The 8,979-nt window shown below is 39.3% G+C and overlaps 1 pseudogene; it reads right to left on the reverse strand.

The window, feature by feature from the left end:
* Window positions 1–7,330: 7,330 nt before the first annotated feature.
* LOC133081231 (cytochrome b-like) lies at window positions 7,331–8,805 on the reverse strand (annotated as a pseudogene).
* Window positions 8,806–8,979: the final 174 nt, after the last annotated feature.

Consider the following 8,979-nt stretch of genomic DNA (forward strand, 5'->3'; position numbering starts at 1 on the left):
AAAAAAACAAAGATACTTTACCCTAATAGATCCACTTCTATTCCTTAAGTCTATTTAAAATACTTTATATAACAAACATGTATTGGCCCATCAGGAATGAAAAATATGTCAAGTGGAAGAGATGCAAAAAATTTGGGGTGGTGTGGTAGATCCCAAAGTTCTCTTGTATTTCAGTAGGTTTTATTTTAATTGTCTTGGTGAGGAATTTATTGTGTCACATTAATGGAGGAAATCTATTTCCGTCTATCAATACAGATTGTTACTTATAGATTAGTTTTGTTAAATTGGCTGTACTTTTTATCTCTTTCTAACATGCAGCCCCCTTCTCAGTATTTACCTAATATATCAAGGAGACATACTGCATAATCTTGATTTTTCCAGACTGTGCACTCCTTTATTTAACTTTCTGTCTGTGATGAATAGCATACCTTAGTCCACCCCCTTGTAATGGGTCTAGTCGTGTTTGCCCACTACACCGAAGTGTGATGACATTTGGCTCAACTGAGATCGGACTTAAGAGGGGAAAAAAGTGAAAGAGGAGTGACGTGCCTGTTTTCTTTCCATTGTTCGTCTTTCTTCAGTCTTTCAGTAGATTGGGTTGAGAACAGGAAAGACAGAGCCAGCTGGATAAAAGATAGAAGAGAAGCTTGACAGGCAGTCTGAATTATACGAGGGGAGGGAATTACTTCGAAAACACCTTGCTGCAATTTTCTGCCTGGCAAACATGAACTTCTGTTTAGAAGCACACTTAGGGAACCACAGTTTCTTCCCAACATTTTCAAACAGTTGCCTTCTTCTTTAAAGACACCAATAGTTATGGACTGGTTCTGGAAACTGTAATCGCTTATGGCTGTCATTGGAATCACTATTAGTGGAGCACTGGTGGAAGGTTCCGGACAGTTTCCAGAGACCAAACAAAGCATTAGCTTCAGTATTTTTTTATAAAGCTTTTGTGGATGTCTCTAAATTCAATTGTCTATTATTTGTGACACAGGTTCCAAACATTTCTATCAAATTATACTGTGAAAAAACTTGTTCAACACTGGCAAGATCGCCTTGGGAATTCATTATTTTAACAACAAACTCATTTTGAAAGTTATGATCTGAAGTGAACTTGCAGACTCTTCCATTAGAATCCGGTTACAAGCAGTGTGTACTTGAAATTGTTTTAATTTCCTTCCTTCCTTCATTTACAGTTTAAAAAATCTACTCATTCAATCCCTATGATAGTTTCTCTGTTCTTTTCCCATCTTAAACAAAAATATGGCTTAGTAGACCTTAGTCCTCCAATTGACTGCATTTCCAGAATTTCTAATTTGCCTGTACCCACTCACTGTCCCATTAACTTAAAGCAAAGCAAACAAACAAATAATGATTTTAACATGAAAACAGTTCTGTATATTGGAGAAGGCTTTTGCAATCTTTAATATAAAAGAATAGAAAAACATAAGATCCAAGGCCAATCAGCACGTGGCTGTGAGAAAGCTCCAACTTTATTATTCATGGCAGTGAGGGGAGAGGGGAAGTTAGGCTGAATAGTTTATATCATCAAATAATCCAAGCTTCTCATTTTGTCATTAGTCCCAACTGCCTCCTCACCATTCTTATTTATGGGCAACTAACAAACAGAAAAATTGATGGATTGGAATTCCATCTTTTTCATTTCCATATCCTCTCCTTCACGATACTAATATCCAGTGAAATGGTCCTAAGGAGCACAGAGGTAGTGTAAGTGAGGGAGTGTTATCAAACCACAAGACTAGATAATTAGACCCTGAATAAATGGGCTTTCTGGCCTCCCATGGAGATCTTGAAACCCACTGGAGTTGAATTTAATGGGTTGATTGCACATTTCTTCTTGCCAGTAGTACAGTTAAAGACACGAAGAAGAAAATTCCTTTTGGATACAGCATTAGCAGAAAGAGGGGACCTCATGGTATGGTGGGCTGCTCAGGGGGAAACATTGCTTCTTGTTAAGAAGTGCTTGACTTATTAGGGACTCGAAATGAGTGATGAATAAATTAATGACAGAGGCAATGAGCGGGAATAAGAATTGTATTCATTCTTTGCACAGCCTCTTACTAGCTATGAACATGAGCATGCCATTTCACTTTTTTGAAAATCAGTTTTCTCATCTAAGAAGTGGTAACAGAAATAGGAGTTCTGGCTGTTTGAGTTATTCTGAGCTTCACATGACAGAATGAATGTGAAAGCACTTTTTAACTTAACCTATTACTATTAGAACTTGAAAAATGATGTACCATTTTCCTCAAGACCTGCTTACATGATTCATACGTACAGTCCTCCCTTCATGATCCTTTCATTTATCTTGAGCCCACCAGCCAAGCTGGATTGGTTTGGTCCTTAATGGACCCATATTAAAGCTCTAGTAAAGCCATTGGAACATCCTCACCTGCTCCTAATTTGCGTATAGGTCTGTTAGACTTTGCTTGATGCACCAATTTCTCAGAATGTTGATGCACCTGTCTCATCTCCCTCTGCTCTGTTCTTTAAAGCCTCCACATTAAAGGGGGCTCTAAACTCTTGGCAAATCTTTGACAAATAGCTTTTGGGTCCTGCCCTGGAGCTGGTCTATCTGTGGATCTTCCCTCAATCCTTGCCCTCAACTCTGATTCAAGTCTCAGACTTCTTTTCATCATGTAATCTTGGACCAGCCCCTACATACTGCATTAGTGCCCACAAATAGGCACTCCTGACCCTGGGTCTCAGCGTCTGCTAATCCTATTACAGTAGAGAATATCAAATCACAGAATCCATTCCCCCTTGGATCTGAGGTGGCTGACTTGGAAAGCCCTGGACTTCTGTTTCTTTTTAAAAATACATATCTACAAAATCAAAACTTTAAAATATATAACTAGATTTTTTGGTATATTTTTTGTGTATACTTTACTCCCCCGTCCTCTAATGTTTTTATTTATGTCTTTACCCGTCCAGTGTTTCTCTTCAAATAGAAGCAAATAAAAAGCTACCCACGCATATTATTTCTCCCACATTCTTACATGAAAGTCACATACTACACACTTATCTTCCCCAAGAGTTTTTACTCAATAATATATACCTATTAGTGTATAACAGTATATAGATACCCTCTAAAATATTTTTCAACTGCTTGATCTGCAGTTTCTGGAAAGCATAAGTTAAAATCTCAGAATACCTTTTGATCCATTTATTTTCCCCTGGGATTCTGTCAGGTGTTGCCTTTTATATCACGACTATATTTTTCTGGCCCAAATGTTTCTGATCAATTGTTTTCTTGATGGAGTATCACCTTTATCTGTATATAACTTCCTCTTCATTCCTTATGATTTTTTCCCCTTAATTCTATTTGATTGGCTATTTAATTACCTACCATAGCTGCTGCTTCTTTCCATGTTTGGCTTTCATATAAATGTCCACTTACCTTTATATGGACCCCAAGGAATCAGGACAAACATCAGCCCTGGTGCTAGAACAGGGTCCTGAGTATCATCTCTGTGTCCAGAAGTTGAGGAGCTCCCCAACGAGAGAACAGGGTGGCCAGAGTAGTGGGGTTATGTTATTTTCCTTTTTCACATCTGCTTTTAAATAATGTATGTATCGTTTGGTTGGAAGTCTTTCTCTTATGGTATTATGCTTCTCAGATATTTAGATATTTAGTCCCTTAAACTCATATTCCCTTGGAAGAATTGGCTAATGCGTTGATGGGGGAAGGGTAACTGAGGTGAGGTGAAAATCTGGGTTCTAGCGTTTGCCCTTTCTGTCTATGTGGAGATTGTGGTGGAATTTGCTTTAGGGTAGAGTTTATGACATTCCATATCGTTCTAACACTTCCCCATCACGCTTTCCCTCCTACCAACCAATCTTATCTTTCGGGGAACCTCTTAATATCTCAACTGTAGGTCCTGCTCTTTTCGAAAAACGACCCTGGGTAGATTCACCCACATGCGGTAGATAAGGAAGAATCCATCGTGCCCACCCTATTCACACAATGTAGAATTTTATAGTCCCCTCATTAGCCAGCATGTCCTTCATGCTATTCTGGTAACTCCAGTCAGCACTGAACTGCTCCTGATGCTTTTCTGCCACCAGATGGAGCTGGAACAAGAAATGATCCAACCAGGGCATAATCAGAAGAGCTGCCAAGGGGATCTATCCATTCCTTTCTACCCAGACTATTATTTTCTGAACTTATATTAGGACCCAATCACCACCTAGCTGATCAGAATATTTAAATATTAGGTTCTGGGATAAACCAAATGTTCTCTTGCTTCTGTGACATCTGCAGGGTGGTTTTGAGGGATGGGACTCAGTAGCTATTAGTTCACTATCTTATCATGAATTAGACCTTTCATCACCCCCCACCCCCAGTAAATGCATATTGCACAATTTGCAATTAATTTCAGATTATCTATACTGGGATCATTGTAGAACATATATGTTTTTTTTTTTAATTCTCTAAGCCTTTATTGCATCTCTATTTTATAAAGAATGCAAATACATGGGCTTCTTGAAAATTGAGATATATGATTGATTATTGTATTTTTCCAAACATCTGCCAAAGCTCTTTGAGCATAATAAGTACACCATAAAAGTTACCTTATTTAAGGGACATCTTCAACATAACTGAAATTCAGAGAGATAGCTTTCACATGAGGACAACATGTATGGAAATTCATGCCATCTCAGATATGCCACCTAGGTTTTTTTGCCTATGAGAAAGATATTCTCTATCATGTGGTTTCTGAATGAAATGTTTCCATGGCTATTATAGCTTGAATTATCTCCATCTTATTAGTTTTAAAAGCCCAGTGTGGAAATCTAGTGTAAACTTCCTTCACTGCAATGTTGGACAGCTATACTCTCCGATTCCTTTATGATCTAAAACAACCTCACCACATACTGAGCCCAGAAAATGCAGTCATAAACTCAGTTTTTGGAGAAGAGGTAATATTATCTAGGGTTTAGGGTTTTAAGACACGGTTATTCTGTAATCACATTTTTGCTTTAGGAAAAACCAGTAGGGGAATTTCAAGATGTCAACCCAAGATAATGGACTAAAAATGGGATGTGAGAGAAAAAGTAGAGTCTAGGATAATTCAAAGATTTGGGCCATTTGTAAAATTAAATTAAAATTAATGATCACCCACATGCCTGGTGGAAAACTTCCAGATTTTATACTATACTGTATCAAATCAACCGTATGTATTTTTGTTGCTAGGATCTAGGTAGCTAAATACAACTAGAGACAATTATACAAGATAAATGGCTCCCATCATAAATGCACAATTATTGACTCTGAAAACTGCTTATTATATTTCTTTAGTTAAATCAGTTCTACGCTTCCGGCTATGACAATTAGAGCTAAGCACAGTGGAGTATCTAACCCCAGTTTGGGTCTTAGCTGTCGTGTAATCAGGATATGCTAAAGTCACTTTTGTAGTCTATTTTTACTTTAATTATGGCTTTTTACAGCTTAATTAAGATTTAACTTTATTTTTTATTACTCTTTAACACGCTTTACGCCGTATTTCTATTATCTTGGGTCAGTCGTATGACCGCGGTGGCTGGCGCGAAATTTACCAACCCTAATTAATATGGCTTAGTTGAACTTTCGTTTATGGCTTAATTTTTATCACTGCTGTCTCCCGTGGGGGTGTGGCTGAGCAAGGCGTTGTGAGTTACTGGCATAGTGCGCTTGATACCCGCTCCTTTTAATCTTAGTGATTTAGAGGGCATTCTCAGCAGAGTGCGGAAACTTGCATGTGTAATTCTATTAAAAATTAATAGAAAGGCTGGGACCAAACCTGTGTGTTTATGGGGCTAGTAAGCCATCTAGGCATTTTCAGTGCTTTGCTTTAGAGGTTGTTTAAGCTACATCAACTTGCTGTGTACTGGTGGTATTTATATGGCTGTGTTGTGCGGTTTGTGTCGGATTTAGTATTAAATTTTTGATAAAATGGCTAATGAATCTAGGGGATATGTCAGTCTATATGGGTGGTGAATATCTAAGTAGTTTATTGGTATGATGGGGGTGTTTTTGAGGCTAATCTGTTTTGATGGGTGTTTGTTTTAGAAGGGAGGGGGAGAGTGGAATGCTATGTCTGTTGTACGTGTATACACGTATAATATTGTTATATCCTGTAACCATTGACTGAATTACACACCATGAATTGTTGATGCTGGTAAATAATTTTCAGTTGAAGTCCAGCTACAATTTGCTTGACTGTGTTAAGACCTTTTAAGGTCATAGCTGTGTCCAAGTATCCCCCCTAAAAATTAAAAAATACCAAATGCATGAAATCACAGTTATGTGTGAGCATGGGCCGATTAGTCATTAGTCCATCGAGATGTCTTTTTTTTTTTTAATAAATTTATTTTATTTATTTATTTATTTTTGGCTGCGTTGGGTCTTTTTTGCTGCACACGGGCCTTCTCTAGTTGTGGCGAGTGGGGGCTACTCTTCGTTGTGGTGCATGGGCTTCTCATTGTGGTGGCTTCTCTTGTTGTGGAGCATGGGCTCTAGGCTCGCGGGCTTCAGTAGTTGTGGCACATGGGCTCAGTAGTTGTGGCTTTCAGGCTCTAGAGCGCAGGCTCAGTAGTTGTGGTGCATGGGCTTAATTGCTCCGCAGCATGTGGGATCTTCCCAGACCAGGGCTCAAACCCGTGTCCCCTGCATTGGCAGGTGGATTCTTAAGCACTGAGCCACCAGGGAAGCCCAAGATGTCTTATTTAAGGGGAAAGAGTGGGCGATTTTAGGTGAGACGGCCCTGAAGTAAGAACCAGGTGTCTGATAAAGTTCATCAATAGAAGCCCCCACAAGTTATGAGCCCAGAGCAAGAAGAGGGGTACCTGCCAAGCGGGTTGATGGTTTTATGTGGCCTGGTGATTAAGCTCGTGGTCTAATGGACAGGATATGCATGTTGACTAGAATTGATTTGACTTAATGTACTATGTATGATTGATAATCTATATGTACTATGTAATACTAATAATAAGATGTACATGCTTATAAGCATGGAGTAGATAGTGTAATGTACAATTATACATATAATGTAATATGTACATATAAGATGTATGTACTTATTAATGTGGTAATAGAAGTATGCACGATGTACATAGTAGCTTGTGATAAAATGGGCTGTTTTGATACTGATATAGTACTTAACACTTCTGTAAATGTCTTATAATTTCAGGGAGTAGTTTAAGTAGAATTTCAGCTTTGGGTGCTGGCAGCGAAGCTTGGGGCTTCTTCCTTGAGTCTTAGGGAGGTGTGTTGTTCTCCTCTTCTGGTTTACAAGACCAGGGTAATATGATATACTACAAAGACTCTTCATTTCAGGAGATTGTTTTCAATGATGCTAGTTACTGGTATTAGTACTAGAATTAAAAGAAAGTATAAAATAGATGTGAGTTGGCCGACAATGATGAAGGGGTGTTGTACAGGTTGTCCTCCAATCCATATTAGTGTTAGTAGGTCTGCCACTGGCACTCAAAATATGAATTGACTAAGGGGTTGGAATGTTATGCTTCATTGTATGGATGTGTGGAGTATTGGGATAAATGCTAGAATTAAGATTGAGAGTAATGGGGCTAAGACTCCTCCTAGTTTGTTGGGGATTGATCGTAGAATTGCATATGTGAATGGAAAATATCACTCTGGTTTAATATGCAGTGGTGTGTTGGGTGGGTTTGCTGAGGTGTAGTTGTCAGGGGCTCCTAACAAGTCGGGTAAAAATAGGACTAATATTAGGCTAGGAGTAGTAGTAGAGTGCCTAGGATGTCTTTGATTGTGTGATAGGGGTGGAATGGAATTTTGTCTGTGTCAGATGGGATTCCTGTGGGGTTGTTGGATCCTGTTTCGTGGAGAAATAGTAGGTGGACAGCTGCTAGCACTGTGATGATGAAGGGGAGGATAAAATGAGAAGCAAAGAATGGCGTGAGTGTTGCTTTGTCTACAGAAACGCCAACTCACATCCATTCGACAAGAGTGATGCCAATATATGGGATTGCTGAGAGCAGGTTTGTAATGACTGTTGCCCCTCAGAATGACATTTGTCCTCATGGTAGTACATAGCCTATAAATGTAGTAGCTATAACTGCAAGTAGTAGAATAATTCCGATGTTTCATGTTTCTAGAAAGGCACAGGACCCATAATACAGGCCACGTCCTACGTGAATGTAAAGGCAGATAAAGAATACGGAAGCTCCGTTTGCATGTATATATCGAATGATTCACCCATAGTTAACATCTCGATAGATGTGTGCTACTGATGAGAAGGCAGTTGCTGTGTCTGGTGTGTGATGTATTGCTAGGAATAAGCCTGTTAGGATTTGCAGGATCAGGCAAATTCCTAGTAGAGAGCTAAAATTTCATCATGATGAAATTTTTTTAAATTTATTTATTTATTTTTGACTGTGCTGGGTCTTCGTTGCTGCACGTGGGCTTTCTCTAGTTGTGGCGAGTGGGGGCTACTCTTCATTGCAGTGTGCGGGCTTCATTGTGGTGGCTTGTTGTGGAGCACAGGCTCTAGGTGCATGGGCTTCAGTAGTTATGGCACACAGGCTCAGTAGCTGTGGCCCACGGGCTCTAGAGCACAGGCTCTGTAGTTGTGACACACGGGCTTAGTTGCTCTGTGGCATGTGGGATCTTCCCGGACCAGGGATCGAACCCGTGTGCCCTGCATTGGCAGGCAGATTCTTAACCACTTGCACCACCAGGGAAGGCCCATGATGAAATGTTTGATGGGGTTGGGAGGTCAATAAATGCATTGTTATTAGTGGGTGTGTTTTGGGGATGTTGGTCATTGGTGTTCTTATAGTTGAATGACAATGATGATTTTTCATGTCATTGGTCATGGCTGAGATCCATGTGAGAATGATGATGACATATTTTGTATTTATTTTAAGTGTTATTTTTGTGATCAGTTTTACGGGGGTTTCTTCAAAACCTTCACCTATTTATGGGGGCTCTGGGTTGAT

The sequence above is a fragment of the Eubalaena glacialis genome, chromosome 20 (genome assembly GCF_028564815.1).
Source record: "Eubalaena glacialis isolate mEubGla1 chromosome 20, mEubGla1.1.hap2.+ XY, whole genome shotgun sequence".
NCBI classification, from domain to species: domain Eukaryota; kingdom Metazoa; phylum Chordata; class Mammalia; order Artiodactyla; family Balaenidae; genus Eubalaena; species Eubalaena glacialis.